At 40.8% G+C, this 23,506-nt stretch overlaps 1 pseudogene; it reads left to right on the forward strand.

The window, feature by feature from the left end:
* Positions 1-15,674: 15,674 nt before the first annotated feature.
* On the forward strand, positions 15,675-15,978 carry LOC132483678 (non-histone chromosomal protein HMG-17-like; annotated as a pseudogene).
* The last annotated feature ends 7,528 nt before the right edge of the window (positions 15,979-23,506 follow it).

Below are 23,506 nucleotides of genomic sequence, written 5' to 3' on the forward strand. Positions count from 1 at the left end.
TCTGAGCCTCGTGGTACATGCAGTTTGAGGAAACTGCAAAGCAAGTACTATCTTTGAGAAAGGAGTCGAGGACATTCATCAGAAAAGCTGTAAATGTATCGGTGAGTTTGTTTATAGTGGAATAGGTGGCCAAGGCCCACACTGGAAAGGGCTAACAGGATTTCTGTAGGAAAAGTAGAGATGAGGGGTCAAGAGGGCGTGCTGTCAGGTACACAGCAGTTTGGAGCTGGAGACAAGAAGTGAAGGAAGCTGATCGGTGGGTGAGGAGTCTGCCGTCTGAGTAGGGACCAGGAATGAAAAACTTGGATGGAGCTATAGTTTCTCAGCTTTCTGTCTAGTTGCTTTTTTTTTTTTTTTTTTTTTTTTTTTTTTTTTGCGGTACGCGGGCCTCTCACTGTTGTGGCCTCTCCCATTGCGGAGCACAGGCTCCGGACACGCAGGCTCAGTGGCCATGGCTCATGGGCCCAGCCGTTCCGCGGCATGTGGGATCTTCCCGGACCAGGGCACGAACCCGTGCCCCCTGCATCGGCAGGTGGACTCTCAACCACTGCCCCACCAGGGAAGCCCTGTCCAGTTGCTTTGACCCTGGTTAACCTAGGGTCCCAGCAGTGTTGAGCCTTTTCTCTGTAGGAGTGTTTCTAGATCCATGGTGAGGTGGTTATTGCTGGATCCTTGTGGGGGCTACTGTGCAGAAGGCTGCACGTGGTAGTATTTGGCCTGGTCTCTGCTTGACTTCCTTATGGTTTAAAACAAGTAGCCGTGGATTTGCCACACTCTGGCAGGCATGCAGCAGACATCCCAGAGGACAGAACCCAAGGACTTTCTCTATGGACTGCACCCTCTTTAGTATAAGGGTCATTATCTGTGCTTTACATCAGATGTAATCCCTTTTTTCCTGCTTTTGAGAAAGATTTCACTCACCAGTCTTTTGGAGGGAGTAGGATATAGTGGAAAAAGCATGGACTCATATAATGTCTTACTGAAGACTATCTGCCAGGCACTGTGCTAGGTTCTGGGAATTCAGTGATGAATATGACATGATTCTTGCCTGTAAGATCCTTACAGCTTAGTAGAAGGAGAAACAAAGATAAATATATTCAGTGACAAATGAGGGGTGCCTTGATAGATGCATAGGTGAAAAAGAGTGGGGACCCAAGGGAGCAACAGTGAGTCCTGCCAGCCTGAGGTGGAGTGAGAAGGCAGGGAGTACCCTTCTCAGTTTTCTCTGCTCATCTTCCTTCCATTCTGTGTGCACGTCTGTTTTCATCATTAGTTTTCTTCATTCATTAGTATCATTGTATCTTGCTTAAACTAATCTATTCTCCATACTGCAGCCAGAATATTATTTCTAAATTACAAATCTAATTCCTTGGCTTAGAATCCTTCAACAGCTTCCTGTTGCTTCTAGAATAAAATAGTTTACAGGCCACTGCAGTCTCATCTTCCTGACCTCTCTAAACCTCAGTATTTCATCACTTTTCTTCTCTTACTCATTGCTGTCATTTTAGATAATCTTCTTCCCACCTGTGGTCCCTAAACCCCCAACTGCCCCCTGGTGCTCTTTTGAGCTAACACAGTTTCTGTTTGGGCACACCTCAGAGCTACTGCAGGTCCACTTCCAGACCACCGCAATAAAGTATCACAATAGGGCCTCCCTGGTGGCGCAGTGGTTGAGAGTCCGCCTGCCGATGCAGGGGATACGGGTTCGTGCCCCGGTCTGCGAGGATCCCATATGCCGCGGAGCGGCTGGGCCCGTGAGCCATGGCCGCTGGGCCTGCGTGTCCGGAGCCTGTGCTCCGCGACGGGAGAGGCCACAATGGTGAGAGGCCCGCGTACCGCAAAAAAAAAAAAAAAAAAAAAAAGTATCACAATAAAGCAAGTCACACACATTTTTTGGCTTCCCAGTGCATATAATAGTTATGTTTACATTATACTGAAGTCTATTAAGTGTACAATAAATAGCATTATGTCTAAAAAAACGATATATATCTTAATTTTAAAATACTTTATTGCGGGCTTCCCTGGTGGCGCAGTGGTTGAGAGTCCGCCTGCCGAGGTAGGGGATATAGGTTCGTGTCCCAGTCCGGGAGGATCCCACATGCCACGGAGCGGCTGGGCCCGTGAGCCATGGCCGCTGCCTGCGTGTCCGGAGCCTGTGCTCCGCAACAGGAGAGGCCACAACAGTGAGAGGCCCGCATACCGCAAAAAAATAAAAAAATAAAAAAAAATAAAATACTTTATTGCTAAAATATGCTAACTATTATCTGAGCCTTCAGCAAGTCATAATCTTTTTGCAATAGTAACGTCAAAGATCACGCATCACAGATCAGCATAACAAATATAATAATAATGAAAAAGTTTGAAATATTGGGAGAATTGCCAAAATGTGACACAGACATGAAGTGAGCAAATGCTGTCGAAAAAATGGTGCTGACAGACTAGCTCGCTAGATGCAGGGTTGCCACAAGCCTTCAATTTGTAAACATAATTTCTGCAGACAGCAATAAAGCAAAGCGAGGTGAAACAGGGTATGCCTGTACTTCTGCTCTCATCGCACCCACTGCATTGTATTGAAATGCCTAGTTGTTTGTTTCCCTGACTAGACTAATCTCCTCAGGGCAGGAATCAAGTTTGTTTTGCTTGGGGTGTGTGTGTGTGTCACACAGAAGAGCCTTGAGCATGAAGGAGTCAGAGAATACGTAGTCACCTGCCTTGTACTTACACGGTGGCAGTATAACCACACTATGGCAGTCACAGTCACACCCTTAGGGAGGTAATTTAATTGGTTGGGGCCTTCTGTATGTTCCTTGAGTAGCTACATAAAAGAGAAATTGAACACTGTCAAGAATATTTCAACAATATATTCAGTATTCAACAACTAGATGGCAATGTTGTTTTTACCTCTAAGTGGAGAAGTTGATTAAAGTTAAATTTTCTCTGTCAATGAATGGTCTGTTTTTACATTATTGCATGAGGTAGTACAGGACTGTTTATTCCATTATCTACTTATATTCTGAATTTAAATATTCATTAGGATTTATTCCCTAATAAAGTTGAGCAATTTCAGGCTACAGAAATAAAATATCATGGACCATTTTACTTCATCATTTAACTGTAGTAGTTTATACCTAATCATATAAGTGCTTTTGTCTTTTTCATCATGATTTATCTTATCTGGTTCAGAAATTAAAACACACACACACAGATCTCATTAAAATGTTACACTAATCTTTTGATCATATTTGACATAAAATGGTATAAAGGGGCTTCCCTGGTGGCGCAATCGTTGAGAGTCCACCTGCCGATGCAGGGGACGCGGGTTCGTGCCCCGGTCCGGGAAGATCCCACATGCCGCGGAGCGGCTGGGTCCGTGAGCCATGGTCGCTGAACCTGTGCGTCCGGAGCCTGTGCTCCGCAACTGGAGCGGCCACAACAGTGAGAGGCCCACGTACCGCAAAAAAAAAAAAAAAAAAGGTATAAAGATGAAGTTGGTGGTCCTCAAATGGAAGTGTGTCTTTTAAAAACAGTTTTATTGAGGTATAGTTTACATACAGTAAACAGTAAACTCCTCATATTTAAAATGTACAACTGACACATGTACACACCCATGAAATCATCACCACAAAGTAATAAACATATATCTATTACCCCAGAAGGTTTTCTCAGGGCCTTCTGTCATCCTTCCCTGCTACCCTTCTCAGCCCCCAGCCTCAGCTTTCTTTATCTATAAATTAGTTTGCATTTTCTAGACTTTTATATAAAAGAGATCATCATACAGTATTTACTTTTTTAATCTGGTTTCTTTCACTCAGCATAATTATTTTGTGAATCATCTGTGTTGTTGCATGTATCAGTGGTTAATTCCTTTTTAGTGTTGAGTAATATCCCCCTAGAGATGCTTTGGAAAAAACAACTTTGAGCTTTCTCCTGTTAGAAGAAGAAATTATCATGAAGCCTTGGGACTTCTATTTTTTTAAACATTTAAATGAACCTTTCTGACTAAAAGAGTCTGACATGAATCTACATTAATATTGTGTCTTTTGTGCTCTTTCATTGTTGCTCATGAAAATCTCAGGGTTAGCTTTACTAATTGTGTGGCCAAGAGGACCACACGGGCAGCTTACTGAAAATATTACCTTTGAAAGAAAAAAGAAAGGGCCACTTGCATCGTTGTACAGTGTCTTTCCCAGGTGTCATCACATCATAATTAAAAAACTGGAACTCTGCTGTCCATTAATCTATGAACAAACAAGTTAACAACTAGGTTATTCACAGTTCTGCAAACATTCCTAATGCTTTCCCATGCCAAGTCTTTTTTCATACTTCTCACTCTTGCTGAAATGTTCTTTCCTCAATTACCAACTGAGCAAATTCTGCCCATTCTTTAAGGTTTTTCTCAGCTGAGTTGAATTTCTTCCTTCTCTGATCTTTCATAGCATATTCCATCTTTCTTTTATTCATCTTTATATGTAGTATTAAACTTTTTTGAGTATCTATCTTATTTTTATACTATTACAAACTCTTTAAGGGCAGAAATCATGTTTATTCATCTTTAAATCCCTCAAAATGTAGACTAAATGCCTGGTACCTAGTTGGTACTCAGTAAATTGTTGCATGAGTGAATATAGCTACCAATAAGCTGGAAAGTCATAAGTAGTTCCATTATTAGCCTGCTTGAGAATACTGCTAATATTCCAAAGGGAGCATCCATTGAACACTTAAAATACATTTGGAGCCATGTGAGCTTTATACAACATTCCTCACCAACGTTAAAAATAGTGAATTGTTGCCATGATACTATATTCCACCATGTTCCAGGCTTGTGGTCTAAGCATTAGAATGGGCACTTTTGATACGGCAGGGACATCTAAGATGAAAAAAGAAATTCATCCAACATAAGATGATTCTTCATAGTTGCACACAACACCTGTTATTGACAGCAAGCATAGTCTAGCTTCCTCTTACCTTTGCAATCTGATTTTCCACAACTGCCCTGGTCAAAACTCCCAGCCAAACTGACTCACACACCAAGCTTTAAAACGGAAGCTTTTCCTTGTTCCATTCTTCCAGCATGGAATTCGCCATGCAATTCCTATGCCTTTCCAAGCACAGCATATTTCCCACTTTCTCTGTGATGCATCCCTGACCATTTTAACCCACAGTGATGCTCTCCTCCTGGAAATTCAGCTTTACTGTCCTTTCTGCTCATATCAGAACATCTGATATTTGTGTCAGCTCAAACTTATTTAGTTCTTGATTATTTGACATTTTTATTTATAGAGATCTTTTCCCCAAAACTGGATTGGGACCTGGGACCATGGATTTTACTTTGTTATGTCCCTCACTACCCCAGCCGTAAAGCCGTGCACAAAGGAAATGCTCACTGGGTATTTACTAAGTGGATGAATTTTATCTCACCTGGAAATGCAATAATTGTGAAGACATTATATATGCCCCTAACTTGATTAGCAAAAGTTGGACGATTTTCATCATCAAAATCAACCTGCAAAAGACAGACCAAAAAAAAAAATTATTTCCATATGACCTGTAGTGGTTATGAGTTTGCATATGACCAGCTAGTGGATTGCTTAAGTAGTGGCATATAATGGTAGACAGCAGGATTGGGCCTGATTGGCAGCTAAACACAGGTTTAGGAACTCTGTTTTAAAAGTTTATCCACTGGTAATAAAGCTCTGAGAGATCAGTTTATGTAAACCGCTGAATAAATTAGACTGCGAGCTTAAATGTATTAACTTACTATGAGAAAGGTCATCATACAGGATGACCAATCCACTTTAAACCAGTCATAGGTTAAAAGATGGCCCAGTGAGCCAGAAGAAGAAACCAGAAGGTGCTCAAAAGAGATTACTTGTCATTTCAACTTGCACTTTGGGCTATAGGAACCTTACTGCTGGAGCTTAGCACCTGTGAAGTCTAACAGTTCATGTGAGGTTAGGAATTAGGTAAATTATAAAAGAAAAAGCTAATGCTTTTTAGCATTTGCCAAAAAACCAAGCATACCATGGACCGAGATTAAATCAATAGTGTAGGTACCGCTCTAAACCAGGCATTTAATTGATAAGACCCCATTACTACTTGCAGTTACTGTATGCCATGAGCTGTGGATTATATAACCTAGAGGAAACCCAGCACTTGCTAAGTAGTAGTATCAGCAGCATACATGGTGTTTCTGTATATTCTGCAAGGTAGAGGTGTCACTTATTTTTCTCGTTTTGAATGTCGTAGTTGTGAGAGAAATTCAGAGGCCATGGGTTAGGTCCAGTGAAAATTTTCAAGCAATACATGGTCATAGGATCTTTTCAAAATAAGCACTTTTACTATTGTTTTCAAATCCTTTTAGACAACCCTAATTCTTCTGTTATGCAATAGCCATTGCTTAGAAATGGTCAAATTTGATAACTGAGTTAAAACTTCAAGGGCCAGATGTACTACATGCCAGGGCTCTGAAAGATTAATCCAGTATGATTACGGAAGAACTCAAAATTCTATTTTGAAGAACCGTAGGAACAGAGGGAGATTCAACAAAGTCCTTAAGGACAAGTAGACTTTCTGGACAGTTCTGAGAGTCCTTCTAAAGTTGCTATTATAAGTTTACAGTGGCATCAGTTAATCGATCTCTAGGAGTTCTGAGGCAGCCATCTATTGTTCTGTGTGTCTGCTACTCTCTCCTCGTGGGAAAACTGTTCCTTCCTTGATTCTGTCATCTAGTTCTAATGGAGGCTACTGACTCAAGTACCTTGTCTAGTTATAAGTGATTGGTCCATGAGTGAACACCTGATCTAAGCTAGGTCAGAGCCCTCCCTTGGGATTTTCTGAACTATAATAAGAGGAAAAAGTAACTTTCTAGGAACCATAGGATATGATGCTTGAGACTATTTCTTGTCATGTGGAGAAAACCAGTATATTGAGAGAAGCAGAAAAGACAGAGTGAATCCCAGCAGCAGGAGTCTCTAGTTCCAGCTGTCTTGGAGCCCCAGTTGTACTCTTGACCTTCCTGTGGTTTGCTTACATGAGCTACTCTGGTAGCTCCATTAAACTCTCCTTTTCTCTAAACTATTTTGAATTGATTTTCATCACAACCAACCAAAAGAGTTCTAGCCCAGACAAGTACTCAGAAGCCTGGGTATAGGGATGAAAAGTAAATGCTTATATTGTTCCCAGGCTGCATCTGAGCCAGGTAAACAAAGGTACAAGGTAGTGAGGATGTTTGTGAAAAGCTGGATCATGAAAAGCTGAGCCATGCATCCAGGCTGATTAAGAAATGAAGTGGCAGGACAGGACTTTGTAAGAAAATGTGCTAAAGGAATGGAGATACTGAAATTTAGGATTTAAGAGGTAGAGCCGTTCCTGGCGACAAACCTAAGTACAGTCACGGAATAGATCAAGTGTAGTGTGTTAAAGGTCATCAGATTGAGAGCATTCAAGGAAATACAAGATAGGGCTGTCCATATGGACAAGCAAATGATCCCAGATGACAGTGGGACTCACATGGAGATAAAGACCATAAACTAGAGAAAAGAATAACCAGGAAGTTAGTAGATGGCAGTAAACAGCAGGAGTAGAGAGGTAGATGGTTGAAAAATATAATTCTGAAAGAAGAGGCTTCTGCATGAGGGTGAGACAGATTAACAATCTCCGCCCCAGATGGTAGTAGAGTCGTTTCCTAAAGGGAAACCAGGTTTCTGCTTAAGGCCAGGAGGTGGAAGGAGTATTTTGTTATAAGGATGAGACTATAGGTGAGTTTGTTTTGAATAGGCAGGCATTCCACAGGACACAGGGTAGAGGACAGAGCCAGAAGAGGAAGGGTTTGGGAGGATTGCAGAGCGGAATGGGAGAGGATAGCTTCCTGGAGAGCCTTGTATTTGACGAAGTGCTGAGTGTGATGGGAAAGTGAGAAGTAACTGGCCTTGTGTGTCTCAGGAAATTCTTATGAAAAGATGTTTCAGAATGGGCCCGAGCAAAGGCTTACGAGGCATCAGAATTCTGAGGGAGGGGACTGACATCTAGGTCTAGGGGTGCATTTTTTCCTACTCTATGTCAGTAGACATATGGTACTAACAGCCTTTATGCAAGGTTCTTTTTTTTTTTTTTTTTGCGGTACACGGACCTCTCTTGTGGCCTCTCCTGATGTGGAGCACAGGCTCCGGACGCGCAGGCTCAGCGGCCATGGCTCATGGGCCCAGCCGCTCCGCGGCATGTGGGATCTTCCCGGACCGGGGCACGAACCCGTGTCCCCTGCATCGGCAGGCGGGCTCTCAACCACTGCGCTACCAGGGACGCCCCAAGTTTCTTTGATTTACTCAAATATGTTGAGTATCTCTTATGTGCCAGGCACTGTGCTAGATCCTGGGGTTGGGGTTACAATGGCAAGAGAAAGGAACAGCCTCTTTCCGCAGGAAACATAAAATACAGTGTGAGCTGTAGGCTTATTGGATGGTCTGAATGCTTGTGTTCCCCCAAAATGCTTATGTTGAAATCCTAGCCCCCCAGGTGATGGTGCGAGGAAGTGAGACATTTGGGAGGTGACTGGGTCATGAGTGAGGGGAGAGCACTTGTGAATGGGATTGGTGCCCTTATAAAAGAGGCCCCAGAGAGAGCTTGCTTACCCCTTCCACCATGTGAGGACACAGTGGGAAGTCTGCAGCCCAAAAGAGGGTCCTCACCTGACCATGCTGGCACCCTGATATTAGACTTTCAGCCTCCAGAATTGTTAGACATAAATTTCTGTTGTTTTTGAGTTACCCAGTCTGTGATGTTTTGTTATAGCAGCCTGAACCGACTAAGACACCAGTAAATAGACAGTTATAATGTTTTATATCATGATGGGGAAGTACAGGGTGTGATAGGAATATGGACGGTAGGGGTGGGACACGTAACCCAGATTAGGAATATCAAGGACTGCTTCATGGAGGAATTGCTGAATAAGCTGAGACCTAAATTGTGGGTGTAAATTATGAGGAGGGGACAAAGAGCAAGGGAAGACAAAGTGAGGGCACTTTAGGCAAGAAGAGCACGAGCAATGTCCCAGAGGCAGAGACATTGAAAGAAGCCTGTTTCCTATCTTATAGGGTCGTTGTGAGATCTAGCTCTTAGAATAGTGTCTGGCACAAAGTAGGTATCCCATAAATATCAGAAATTATTACTACGGGACTTCCCTGGCTGTCCAGTGGGTAAGACTCCACGCTTCCACTGCAGGGGACATAGGTTCCATCCCTGGTCAGGGAACTAAGGTCCCACATGCCGTGCGGCGTAGCCAAAAAATAAAAAGAAATTATTACTAAGTCTGGAGCATAGAATTAAGGGTGAGGGTGAAGAGAGATGAGAAATAAGGCTACCCAAGTACGCAGAAGCCAAACTCTTAAGTCCTGGACCAGGCATTTAGACTTAATCCAGGAGTCACTGGCAAACCACTCACAGATTGTCAGTAGTGAAGTAAATTCCATGCATTTTAGAAAGATGGGCTGAGACTAGCAGCAGGGAGACAAGGCAGAAGACTTGTAATCACGGTCTGAACTAGATGGGGACAATGATGATGGAAAAATGTGGATGGATTTCAAGATATTTAGAAGGTAGATGTATTAGTTTCCTAGGACTACCATAACAAATCACTACAAACTTCAGGAATAAAACAACAGAAATTCATTCTTTCACACTTTTGGAGGCCAGAAGTCTGAAATCACGGCATCCACAGGGTTGGCAATCCTTGTTGTTCCTGTAGCAGCATAGCTCCAGAACCTCCCTCTATCTTCACAGGGGTCTTCCCATGGCCCCCTCCCCCGTGCCTGCGTCTCAGATCTGCCTCTCCCTCTTCCTCTCCTTTCTCTCATAAGAACACCAGACATTGGATTTGGGGCCCATCCGAAATCCAGGAGGCTCTCATCTCGAGATCCTTAACCTGCAAAGATCCTGTTTCCAAATAAGGGTCACATTCAAAGGCGCCAGGAGTTAGGACCTGGGTATATCTTTCGGGGGGTAGGGGTGGGGCAACAGTTTGACCCAATATAGTAGAATTAATGGGACCCTACTGATTGGCTGGGTGGGGGTGAGGGGCTTTGAAGGAGAAGAGAAACCAAGGGTAGCTTCCACAAACAACTGGTGGATGATGGTGCCATTCACTAAAATAAGTAACACCGAAGGAGAGACAAGTTAGGAGAGGGAAGATGACATCTCTATTTTGAGGTGCTTGTGGAAATCCAAGTGGGGATCAAATAGGCAGTAGGTCATATAAATTGTGAGCCTAGTAGATGGAGATGAGGGCTGGGCATACAGATTTGGGTGGTAACAGAAACTATGGGCATGGGTAAGATTGCCAAGGGAGAATCTGTAAAATAAGGAGAACCCTGATCAGAACTCAGATACACAAAATTTTAGGGAGGGACAGGAAGAGTAGCAGTCAGGGAAGTAGGAGAAAACATTAAGAGAATAGTGTCTTGGAAAAGCTCAGGGAAGAGAACTATTAAAGCAGGAGTGAGCTGTTTCTAAGGAGTTTGAGAAACCAGAATGAATGGTGAGGTGAGGAATGCAAAGAGGGTAAAGAAATATTTCAAGAAGTTTGGCTGTGAAGAGCAGGAGAAATTGGCAGGTGATATAAGATGCAGACAGAGGATTTTCTTTTGATTTTTATTTAAGATGGGAGAGACTTGTGCCTGCTAGAAAGAGAATTCTGCAGGCGGGAGAGGTGAATGTAAAGGCTAAGTCAAGGTCATTGAGGAGGCAGCATGGGTGAGACATTAACCTCAGACAAGAAGAAAAACATCTCTTGTACTTAAAGGAGGAAGAAGGGAAAGGATGGCTATAGAAGGAGGCAAGTTTGCTGACTTGATGGCAGGAAGCTAAAAGTTTTTTTATTCATTCCACAAATATATTTTTTAACAAATATTTTTGAACGCCTGGCACATACCAGGCACTGTTCTAGATGCTAGTGATACAAAGAGAATAAAACAAAGTCTCCATCTCCACAGAACTTACATTTCAAGTGAGAAGATGGAGAAATATATATGTATGTATGTATTTTTCAATGCCAAGGTAGTTGGTAGACGTTACGAGAAAAAATAAAGAAGCTTAAGGAGAGAGTTTTGGAAGGGTATCTGTTTAAATGGGGTGCCTAGGTTCAGCCTCTCTGAGGTAGGCAATGAAAAGGCAAGGCATTAAAGATCTAGGAGGGGCATTCCAGGCAGAGAGAACAACAGATATACACGTCCTGAGGCAGGAATATGGTTGGCAGCAGCAAAGAATAATAGCAAGGAGGCCCCCTGAAACTAATATAATATTGTAAGTCAATTCTACTTCAATTGTTTTTTAAAAAGTAAGGAGGCCAGTGCAGCTGCAGCAGAGCAAGATAGGAGAGAGGTATGAGAATGGTAGGCAGGGTTCCGGTCACAGAGGTTTAGTAGTCTTTGATGAAGACTTTAGATTTTTAGTCTAAGAGTGATGGGGACCTCTTGGAAGGTTTTGAATAGAGAAATGACATAATTTGTGAACAAATAATTTGGCTGCATGTGCAGAATAGATGGTAGGGAGCAAGAAAGGAAGTAGGGAGTCTAGTTAGGAAGTTACTGCACCAGTCAGATGAGAGATAATGGTGGCTTGGACAGGCATGGTAGCTGTGGAGGGGTTAAAAAAAAAAAAAGTCGAATTGAGCATCTATCCTGAAAGTGATGCCCACAGGACTTACTGACAGACTGAAGCTGAGATGTGAAAGAAAAATAGTAGAGTCTCAAACACCTCAGACTGGCTGAGGTAGAACTGATTCCTTCTAAGAAACCCTAGCCCAGGTGTATGAAGAACGTTTGGATGAGATAAGTATATAACACAGGGAGAAGGGAGGGAAGTGTGTTATCTGCTAGATGCCTGTATGTCATTTTCATGTGTCATCTCATTGAATCCTCTCCACCACCTTTGGTGATATTGTTATCCTTAATTTTAGAGGTAAGAAAAAATTGTAGTTTAAGTTAAATTTAATAATTTACTCAAGCCAAAGCTTATACATGAATTTTAACTCAAGACTATCTAACAACTAAGTTCTTTTTGCTAGCTTAGAAAAATAACACTTTTACAGCACTAGTACAAATGAAAAGATTTAATTTATTTTGAAGCAAACTTGTACTTAAGAAAAGTCAGCTTTAACTAGATGATAGTTCAAAGGTATGTATTCATTTTGGGAACAATTCTGAAAGACTTTTTAGGTTCTCCAGGGCTACAGAGGCTAATCGCACTAGTTATTTCCCATTTCTAATTTCACTTTCAAAAGATTTATCCCTAGTACAATTTTTGCATTTATTAGCACTTATGCCATTGGTTTTTGATGTATGAAGATAGATCCAGAGCTAGAGACTATTCTCCCTAAGAATTTGGGCAAGGGCTAGAAGAGAGAGGGGAAGAAGTACATGAACAACTGCATATAGTGATAGTAACTCTTCAGCTCTGGTAAATGAAAACTTAAGGGGAGAACATAGCATGCGGAAAACTGGAGCAGGGAACCCAGGGAAGCCTACCCATGGTCCCAAGTCTCTAAGATTCCTTAGGATCTGGACACTGGAACAATTCAAAGTAAGTCTGTTTCCATCTGGACAAAATTCTTAAAAGGAGCTGGGGGTAAAACTACTTTGTTTCTTTATATTTCTCTCCATAAATGTTTATACTCTCTTTTCAACCTGGAGGAACATAACACTGGGCATATTTAAGAGTTTTCACCAAAAGCACTGAAGGAAGAGGCAGTGGGATATAATGGAAAGGGCAAGGGCAATTCAGAGACTAAGATGGCACCGTAGGGGAGGTTCAGGAAAGGGTTGTGGACCTCAGAATGCCTGCTCTACCCTGAGTGCACAACCTCGGGTAGGTCATTTTCTGTGAGCCTCAGGATCCTCATTTGTTAAATAGGGATAAATGAGAGTAAAAATAGGAACTACGTCATATGTTCCTATGAGAATAAAATGAGACAGTCTATATAAAGTACTTAGCGAAAGGGCTCAACAAGAGTTTGTTACTATTAATAAGTTTCACTAACAGTGTGACTCTAGACAAATGGATTAAACGTTTTTGCATTTTCTCAGCCATAAAATGATGGCTAGAACTAGGTGATACTGCAGATTTCTTTACAACTTTATAGTTATGATGTTATGTGTGTTGTTTCTTAAGGTGATAGAAAAGAAATGATATCTTTCAGTGGTAGCCACCAGGTGGCAGTAGTGAAGAGTTTAACTGCCATCCCATTTTGGGGGAAACTTCATAATTTTTTCAGTATACAAATTCAAAAAAACAACAAAAAACTTTAATCATTTGTAATCCTTATTCCCAAGGAACTACCATTAAAATTTTCATGTATAACCTTCCATCCAGGTTATTTCTTCACATATATATATATATGTGTATATATATATATATAAATTATTATTTTTCAATTTTATAAGAAATTAGGATAACAGATGTATTGTTTTGTAATCAGTTTTTTTAACACAAAAATATATGGTGAACACCTTCCATAGCAATTAATGTAGTTCTACACCGTCATTCTTAAAAGCTCCATGGTATTCCACAGGTATTTGTTTAATTGAACCATCCTCTACTTAGCAAACACTGACTGGAAAAATTTCCAGAAGTGGAATGCCTGGGCTATGCACCTTCTTTTTTTAAGGCTTTGATACATACCACAAATTTGTCTTTGCCTATATTTTTTGGTTTTGTGTCTGGTAGAGCAAGGTCCCTTATCAGTGCCTTCCTTCAGAATTTAATTGACTATCTAAAGCCTTTATTCTTCCTGATGAAATTTTAAATCTTTTCATCAAATTTTGCCCCTCTGTCTCCCCTAAAAAGTTTGCTGGGATTTTGATTGATACTGTGTTAAATTTATAGGTTAATTTGGGGGGAATTTTCATCATTACAATATTATGTCTTTCCATCCAGCAATATGGTACACTTCACTATTCATTCAATTCTGTCAGTAAAATTTCCATATTATTTAGTTTACTTCTGGATATTTTATATTTTTTTGTTGCTGTTAATAAATATTATCTTTTAAAATATTCTTCTGACGGCTTTTGCTGGTATATAGGAACACTATTAATTTTAGGATTATTGATTTTGTAATTGGCCATGATACTGAACTCACTTAATGGGTCTAATATTCTTATCTATCCATTCATTCATTCTGTAAATGTTCAGGCACTATTCTGGGTCCTGGAAATAAGCAGTAAAAAAAAAAGTCTGTTCTCAAGATCTTTACATTCTACTGAGAAGAAATACTAAACAAATAAATATATGACAGGTGGTGATAAGTGCTAAGAAGGTGGGGGAAGCATAGTAAGAGGATGGAAAGGGACCACAAAAAATACTACTTCAGTTAACATGTTCAAATAAGGCCCCTCTGATAAGTTGAAGTTTGAGGAGAGACCTAAAATGATGTTATTTTTCTTGGGTTTCCCCAGTAAGTATATATATATCATTATACACTTCCCACCCACAGCAGGATTTCCACGCTCCTGGAAGATTGCCTGTCCAGTGGCAGCAACACCAAAGATTTAGTCTATAAAGGACGCTTTGAGGGTTTTCAGTGTTCTGGATTTAAAGAATGGCTTCACAAGTCCTTCCAGCCACAACACAACCAAGTGAATCAGCTGTATGTATACATATATCCCCATATCCCCTCCCTCTTGCGTCTCCCTCCCACCCTCCCTACCCCACCCCTCTAGGTGGTCACAAAGCACCGAGCTGATCTCCCTGTGCTATGCGATGCTTCCCACTAGCTATCTATTTTACATTTGGTACTGTATATATGTCCATGCCACTCTCTCACTTCGTCCCAGCTTACCCTTCCCCCTCCCCGTGTCCTCAAGTCCATTCTCTACGTCTGCGTCTTTATTCCTGTCCTGCCTCTAGGTTCATCGGAACCATTTTTTTAGATTCCATATATATGTGTTAGCATACGGTGTTTGTTTTTCTCTTTCTGACTTATTTCACTCTGTATGACAGACTCTAGGTCCATCCACCTCATTACAAAGAACTCAATTTCATTCCTTTATGGCTGAGTAATATTCCATTGTATATATGTGCCACATCTTCTTCATCCATTCCTCTGTCGATGGACGCTTAGGTTGCTTCCATGTCCTGGCTATTGTAAATAGAGCTGCAGTGAACATTGTGGTGCATGACTCTTTTTGAACTCATCATATAGATTCTTAACCCCATAATGCTTTGTTCTAATCTAGCCTACCTTCCCACTTCTCTTAATCTATCCTGACTCTTTCATTGTGCTGTTATGAGTCAAATCCCCTGTTGCCCTTAACAACTCTTCTAACCTTTCCCTTTATCTTCTTACTCCAACCAAAAACCTGGCCATCTCCTTGTTTCCTTGCAATACTCTCAAGTTGTAGGTGTTTTGTCTTATTTTGTTTTAAATCCTTCGAGTCCTGCTTGCTCTCCATTGCCAAATCCAAACCTTTCCCCTTCCTTCCAAAATCCTAGTTCCCTTGAGATGCATACCATTACACTACTGCCTGAACCTACCCAGGCTGATTGCCTGCTAAAACCAAAATATCAACATTCTCAATAGAATTTAAACAATACACAGAGTTTCAAAACAGAACAGTTGGAGCAGTGTGAAGAAGAGGTGAGAGCGACCCCTGGACCGTCCAAAGCCACGCCACTGCGTCCCCGTGTCCAGCGCCCATGTCCCGCCACCGTCGCCACCATGCCCAAGAGAAAGGCTGAAGGGGATGCTAAAGGAGATAAAACCAAGGTAAGGACGAACCACAGAGAAGATCTGCAAAGTAATCTGCTAAACCTGCTCCTCCAAAGCCAGAGCCCAAGCCTTAAAAGGCCCCTGCAAAGAAGGGAGAGAAGGTACCCAAAGGGAAAAAGGGGAAAGCTGCTACAGGCAAGGATGGGAATAACCCTGCAGAAAACGGAGGTGCCAAAACAGACCAGGCACAGAAAGCTGAGGGTGCAGGAGATGCCAAGTGAAGTGTGTGCCTTCTTGATAACTGTGTGCTTCTGCTGACTGAACAGTTTGAAGTACTGTTTTCTATCAAGTCTTCTAAAAATGCAGAATTTTGTTTTACTTTTTTTTTTAAGCTATGTTGTTAGCATACAGAAAACTTCATTATTGTTTTTTTGGGGAAGAGCACATGTCACTAATAGATTGTCTCTGAAGCTGGATTGACATGGGATAAAGAACACCTTTCCCGTCTGGTTTTGAGAGACTTCCTCTTGGTTCCCAGGAAGGAGAGGTTCCTTGATGTTGACACACAGTAGCCACCTTGGCACAAACGCCTCGTGGTGTGGAAAAACTAGATTTAGTTTTTATGTCCTCTTCTCCCTCACCACCTTCAGCCTAGACTTGAGTCCCTTAAACCCAGAGACCTGTTGGAACCTGACACCTCAAAATTGGTTACCAGTATGTCAGGCAATCTGGACTTTCCAGTGTGACCACTGAGATGGCATCCCTCAAAAGAGCAGCGGTTCCTTTTTTAGGTTGTGGACCTTCAGATTGATATTTCTGCCATTTTCATTTCCATTTCCTGAAAGTCAGGGTCAGCTTGTGAAAAGTTGTAAAACAACATGCTAGGGCTTCCCTGGTGGCGCAGTGGTTGAGAGTCCACCTGCCGATGCAGGGGACACGGGTTCGTGCCCTGGTCCGGGAAGATCCCACATGCCGCGGAGCGGCTGGGCCCGTGAGCCATGGCCGCTGAGCCTGCGCGTCCAGAGCCTGTGCTCCGCAACGGGAGAGGCCACAGCAGTGAGAGGCCCGCGTACCGCAAAAAAAAAAAAAAAAACATGCTAAATGTGAAATGTCAACCCTCACTCTAAACTTTCCCTGTTCAGAGCATCACAGGAAGACTTCATTGGGTTTTATAGTGGCTTTCAGATTTTGGTAGTCCACTGAAAAAGGGAGTTAGAAAGTTGTTGTATACTGTTAACGATTGTCTGCCCATGTCCTGCCTGAAATACCATGGTTGCTTATGAAAAGTATCTTTAATAAAGCTGGATACAGTTAAAAAAAAACAAACAAAACAGAACAGTCAAAATATCCAGGATACAATCAAAATTACTAAGCATACAAAGAACCAGGAAAAATCTCAATTCACATGGGAAAAAGAGATGTCAGTGCTGAGAGAACACAGATAGTGGAGTTATCTGACAAAGGCTTTGAAGCAGCTATTGGTTGAGAGACAATTCTCCATGGATCTCTTGTATTTCTGTATGTCTTTTGGGCAAGGGCATTAACAACTTTTTTCCTGGACTATCTTTTCAGGGATTTTTGTATAGCAAACATCCTTGGAAGACAGAGATAATGTCTTCCTCTGGGGCCAATGGCAGATTTGTTTGCTGTCTAGAATAAAAAAGATAATGTCTCTCTCCAGGGCACAGTTGGATAGGTTTGCTAGTCCCTCATTACAAATTGGAGTTTCCCATAAAGTTCCTCTCCTATAATGAAACTCACTGCATGTGCAGGTATCACCTGGTTCTCCTGGCATTACTGGGTGGGACCTGGGGCTCAGGAAACTGGCATAAATACTGATATTCTACTTCCTGCTACTGCTCTAGGTAATAAATTGTCCTTTGCTCTGACCCAGGAGACTCACAACTTCTGCCACTATCCATTAAACTGTGGCAGCCTAACTTGTTAACTTGCAAGTAAGGTAAAATCCCAGGCCCTTCAAAGTTCTCAACACTATTATAAAAATTCTCTTAACAAGCAATCAAAAGCACTTTTTAAAATTAGTTTCTGCTTTATAACGAAGTGAATCAGTTATACATATACATCTGTTCCCATATCCCTTCCCTCTTGTGTCTCCCTCCCTCCCACCCTCCCTATCCCACCCCTCCAGGCGGTCACAAAGCACTGAGCTGATCTCCCTGTGCTATGCGGCTGCTTCCCACTAGCTATCTACCTTAGGTTTGGTAGTGTATATATGTCCATGCTTCTCTCTCGCTTTGTCACAGCTTACCCTTCCCCCTCCCCATATCCTCAAAAGCACTTTTGAAACCAATGGAAAAATATAAAGTATCAGCAAAGAAATAGAAAATATAAAGAAGAAACACATGTTTAGTTTGGAATTGAAAAATATAGTAGCCAAAATTATAAAAATTCATTGGATGGTCTCAGTAGCAGAGAAGATGACAGAGAAAAGTATCAGTGAAATTGAAAACAGATCAATACAAATTATCCAACCTGAACAACAGAGAAAAAAATGGATAAACAATGAATAGAATCTCAGGGACTTGCGGGATAATAACAAAAGGTGTTGAAAATTTTTTGAATAAATGATGAATGAAAAGTCTCAAGTTTGGCAAAAGACACAAACCTACAGATTCAAGAAGCTCAACAAAGTCCAAAAATAATGAACATAAAGAAGTCTGTGCCCAGACACATCATCATCAAAATGCTGAAAAATAAAGACAAAGAAAAAATCTTGAAAGCAGCCAGAGAAATGCAATATATTACCTACAGAATAACAATAATTTGAGTTACCATGCAGTCTGGAAGGAAGGGACACAACATTTTTAAAGTGCTGAAGGAAAAAAATGGTCAACACGTAATAGTATATGCAGTAAAAGTATCTTTCAGAAATTAAGGTGAAATAATGGCATTCTCAGATGAAGAAAAAATAAAAGAACTCACTGCCAGCAGGTCTGTTCTAAAAGAATTGCTAAAAGAAATTCTTTAGAAGAGAAATGATACTAGAAGGAAACTGGAACATCAGGAATGAAGAAAGAGCGCCAGAAATGGTAAATACCTGTATAAATATGGTAGACTATTCTCCTTTTGAATTCATAAAATGTTTGACGTTAAAGGCAAAAATTACAACATTGTCTGGGGGGTTTTGACACATGTAGATGTAATTGATGACAACTAGAACATAAAGGGGAGAGGATAAATGGGCCTATGTTGTGGTAAGGGTTCTCTATTTCACTCGAAATGGGGGAAAAATTGATTCTAAGCAGATTTTAAAAGTTTAAATATTTGCATTCCTTGAACCTTGTTTGTGCCTCTAGGACTTTGCAGTTGCTTTTCCCTTTGCCTGAAAAGCCATTTCCCCATATACACTGTCAGCCCTCCCTATCTGAGGGTTCTGCAACCATGGAGTCAACCAATCTCAGATGGAAAATATTTGGGAAAAAATTTCCAGAAATTTCCAAAAAGCAAAACTTGAATTTGTCATGTGCTAGCAACTATTTACATAGGATTTACATTGTATTAGGTATTATACATAATCTGGAGATGATTTAAAGTATATGGGAGGATGTGTGTACGTTATATGCAAATACTACCCCATTTTATATAAGGTCTCTGAGCATTTATGGATTTTGGTATCCTCAGGAGTACTGGAACCAATTCCCAGAGGAACTGAGTGTTTTATACATGGCTTCTAGCTAGGTTTTTCTTTTTATTTCAATTTCTATGTTTTAACTGGTAGTTTTAATACATATATATTTATTTTGATTTTTGATGTAATTGAACTTATTTCAACATCGTTTTTGTTTATGTTTACCTTGCTTTTTCTGAGCCACTTTTTCACCCTTTTGGAGGTATTTTTTTAAAAATTAACTTTTGTTCAGAGTTTTAAAATTCCATTTTCTCCCTTTATTTGGAATTCGTACACTATATTTGTACTTTCTAGAAGTTTTCTTATACCTCTAACTTAACAAAATGTAAACAGTATATTAACCCGTCTTCTAAACAAAATGACTACACCTCCTCTCAATGCCTACATGCTAGTGTTATTCAAGGTATTAGTTCTGTACATTTTTTTAAACCTCACAAATGAGACATTTTTTTAAGACAATGTTTAGTTGACAAGTTTGTTTACCTTTTTTTTTTTTTTTTTTTTCTTTTTGTGGTATGTGGGCCTCTCACTGTTGTGGCCTCTCCCGTTGCGGAGCACAGGCTCCGGATGCGCAGGCCCAGCGGCCATGGCTCACGGGCCCAGCCGCTCCGCGGCATATGGGATCCTCCCAGACCGGGGCACGAACCCGTATCCCCTGCATCGGCAGGCGGACTCTCAACCACTGCGCCACCAGGGAGGCCCTTGTTTACCTTTTGATTCACTCACCATTCTATCTTGCACCTCAGACCATTCTTTTAAGATAATTTCTTTTTAAATTTTTTTAAAAAGCTCTCACTTACAAATCACTTACTTTATGCCAGGTTTTGTTATAAGTTCTATTTTCTTTTTTAAATTTGGATTATGATATTATTATGTTTTTCTAAATTTATTTATTTATTTATTTGGTTGCACTGGGTCTTAGTTGCGGCAGACGGGCTCCTTAATTGTGGCCTGGGAACTCTTAGTTGCAGCATGCATGTGGGATCTAGTTCCCTGACCAGGGATCAAACCCAGGCCCCCTGCATTGGGAGCGTGGTGTCTTATCCACTGGGCCACCAGGGAAGTCCCTGAGTTCTATTTTCTACTAATTCATCTAATCCTCATAACAATTCCATGAGGTATATACTATTATTGTCAACATTTTATTTGATTTATTTATTTATTTTTAACATCTTTATTGGAGTATAATTGCTTTACAATGGTGTGTTAGTTTCTGCTTTACAGCAAAGTGAATCAGCTCTACATATTATTGTCAACATTTTACAAACGAGAAAACTGAAGCACTGAGATGTTAACTCACTTGTCTAATATCCCACAACTAGCAAATGGCAGAACAGGGATTCAAACCAAGCAGACTTTATTCTTTTTTTTTTTTTAAATAATTTTATCATCATTTTATATGATGTCTTTGTCTATTTATTTTTGGCTGTGTTGGGTCTTCGTTTCTGTGCGAGGGCTTTCTCTAGTTGTGGCAAGTGGGGGCCACTCTTCATCGCAGTGCGCGGTCCTCTCACTATCGCGGCCTCTCTTGTTGCGGAGCACAGGCTCCAGACGCGCAGGCTCAGCAATTTTGGCTCACGGGCCCAATCGCTCCGCGGCATGCGGGATCTTCCCAGACCGGGGCAGGAACCCGTGTCCCCTGCATCGGCAGGCAGACTCTCAACCGCTGCGCCACCAGGGAAGCCCAGACTTTATTCTTAACCTGTTTGAAATACTGCTTCTCATATATCATTTAGGAGTTCCTTTAATGCAGGTCTCTGAGGTGAACTCCCAGTTCTCATTTAACTTAAATGTTTCTTTTTTACTCTTGTTCTTGAACAATATTTTGGGTGAGTACACAATTCTAGCTCACTTTCAGCTCTTGAAAGATATTATTCCATTAACTTTTGGCTTCTATTGATGCTGACGAGAAATCCATTGTCATTTTAATTGTTCTTTTGCCAGTGATCTGTCCTTTCTCTTTGGCTGCTTTTATGATCTTTTCCTGTGAGTTCTTCAGTTTTTTTACTATGTGTCATTATGCATTTCTTTTTATTTACCCTGCTTTGGTTATGTTGTGATTCTTTTTTTTTTTTTAAGATACTTTTTCTAGTTCTTTTTCAAAAAATTTATTTATTTATTTTTGGCTGCATTGGGTCCTCGTTGCTGCACGGGGACTTTCTCTAGTTGCGGCACTTCGTTGTGGAGCACAGGCTCTAGGCGTGTGGCCTTCAGTAGTTGTGGCTCACGGGCTCAGTATTTGTGGTGAATGGGTGTAGTTGCTCAGCGGCATGTGGGATCTTCCCGGACCAGGGATCTAACCCGTGTCCTCTGCATTGGCAGGTGGATCCTTAACGACTGCGCCGCCAGGGAAGTCCGGTTATGTTGTGATTCTTAAAACTCCAGGTACCTGTTTTTCATCCTTTCTGCAAAAGTCATAGTACTATTTCTTTAAATATTGCATCTCATTTAGAACATTTGTAACCAGTGGGAGGTAAAGGGCAGGGACTGACTGACTGACAAGAGGCATGAGGGAACTTTCTGGGGTGATGGATATGTTCTATTTTTTGATAGGAGTTTTTGTTATACCCATATATGCACTTGTAAAAACTCACTGCATGATGCATTTAAGACTTGTGCATTTTACTGTATGTAAATTTTACCTAGGTGGGAAAAAAGAACTATAAAACAGTATTGAACAATAGTTAATGGAAACGCCTTGAAATCTTTAGAGGTGAGGTCTACAACTTACTCTAAAAAGCATCAAAAAAAAAAGAGAATGCATTGATGGATGGGTAAAAGAATGGACAGATAAGTGATATAGCAAATATAACAAAATGTTAATTCTAGAATTTAGTTGGTGGATAAGAGTGTTCACTCCACAATTCTTTCAACTTTTCTGTATGTTTAAAATGTTTATAAAACGTTGGGGGAGAAGATTGCTTCTCCTTTATTCTATTCTGTCCTTCTGGGATTACAATTAGTTATATGACAGGCTCTCTCATCCTAGTGTCCATCTCTTAATTATCTTACATATTTTTAGTTCCTTGTCTCTCTGTAGTATACCCTAGATAATTTCTTCAGATAAATCTTCTCATTTATTAACTTTCTTTTCATTTGCATCTCATTTTTTCTTTAATCTTTGCACTGAGTTTTGTCATTACAACAATTACATTTCTCATGCGTAGAAAGTCTACCCTCTCCCACCTGCCTCCCCACCCTGCTTATTCATTAGGCCTTGCTCATCTTTTGTCATTACATCCTTTACTTTTTTTTTTAACATTTGGAGTATAGTTATTCTATACTCTATCAGCTCCACTACTATGGTCCTTGGAGTTATGTATCTGTTGAATATTATTTCTGCAGATACTCACTCACAGAAGTTTGACTTCTTGGTGCTTGTAGTTCTTTGACTGTGAGCTCATTGCTTGACCTTAATCTTGGGAGCCCTCTTGACCTAAATTGGGGATGTTTTCTTCCAGAAAAGTTTTGCTTCTGTTTCTGCTCATAGCCAGAGAGCAACACAGACTTAAAATTAATTCAGCTCCCATAGAGAGTCTTGTTTCAGTGAGGGAGTCCCATGCATGGCTTTCCACTTGGCAACTGGTCCAGGGCTGTGTATCAAGATTGCGGCTGTTGATAGGACTTATCCTGATATGTCCTCCTATCTGCTTGCTGATCAGCCTGGGCTAAGGGTTTGTGCGTGGGTGGTGGTGGTAGGGATTCCTTAGGACTTTCTCAACTTCTTGAGGATCAGTGATGCCTTATAGAGCATATCTCACATAGATTACACCCGTTCGGCCAGAGGAGGACCCCTCAAAGAGCTCTGGAAGAAAATATTTGATATTCTTTATTTGTAAAGGAAGTATCCTATTCCTAATTTACCAAAGATTTTTAAATTTAAAATGGATGTTAAATTTTATATCAAATGCCTTTTCAGTATCTGTAGAGATGATGACAGATAAGATTTTTCTCCTTTAAGCAAGTTATTAAGAATTGTTTTATCTCCTAGATTCATTGCTTGTTCTAAAACGGGAACTGTGCTCTTTAAATATTTTTCCTTTGCCAGCTGGCACAATGTTATGTTATGTCAGTAGAAGGTGCTGGAAAGAATTTTCCTTCTTAGTTCTTGCTTGCTTTCTTGCCTGACACTTGAAACACACATAGCTTCTCTTGCACCC

The sequence above is a fragment of the Mesoplodon densirostris genome, chromosome 1 (assembly GCF_025265405.1).
Source record: "Mesoplodon densirostris isolate mMesDen1 chromosome 1, mMesDen1 primary haplotype, whole genome shotgun sequence".
Taxonomy (NCBI): Eukaryota; Metazoa; Chordata; class Mammalia; order Artiodactyla; family Ziphiidae; genus Mesoplodon; species Mesoplodon densirostris.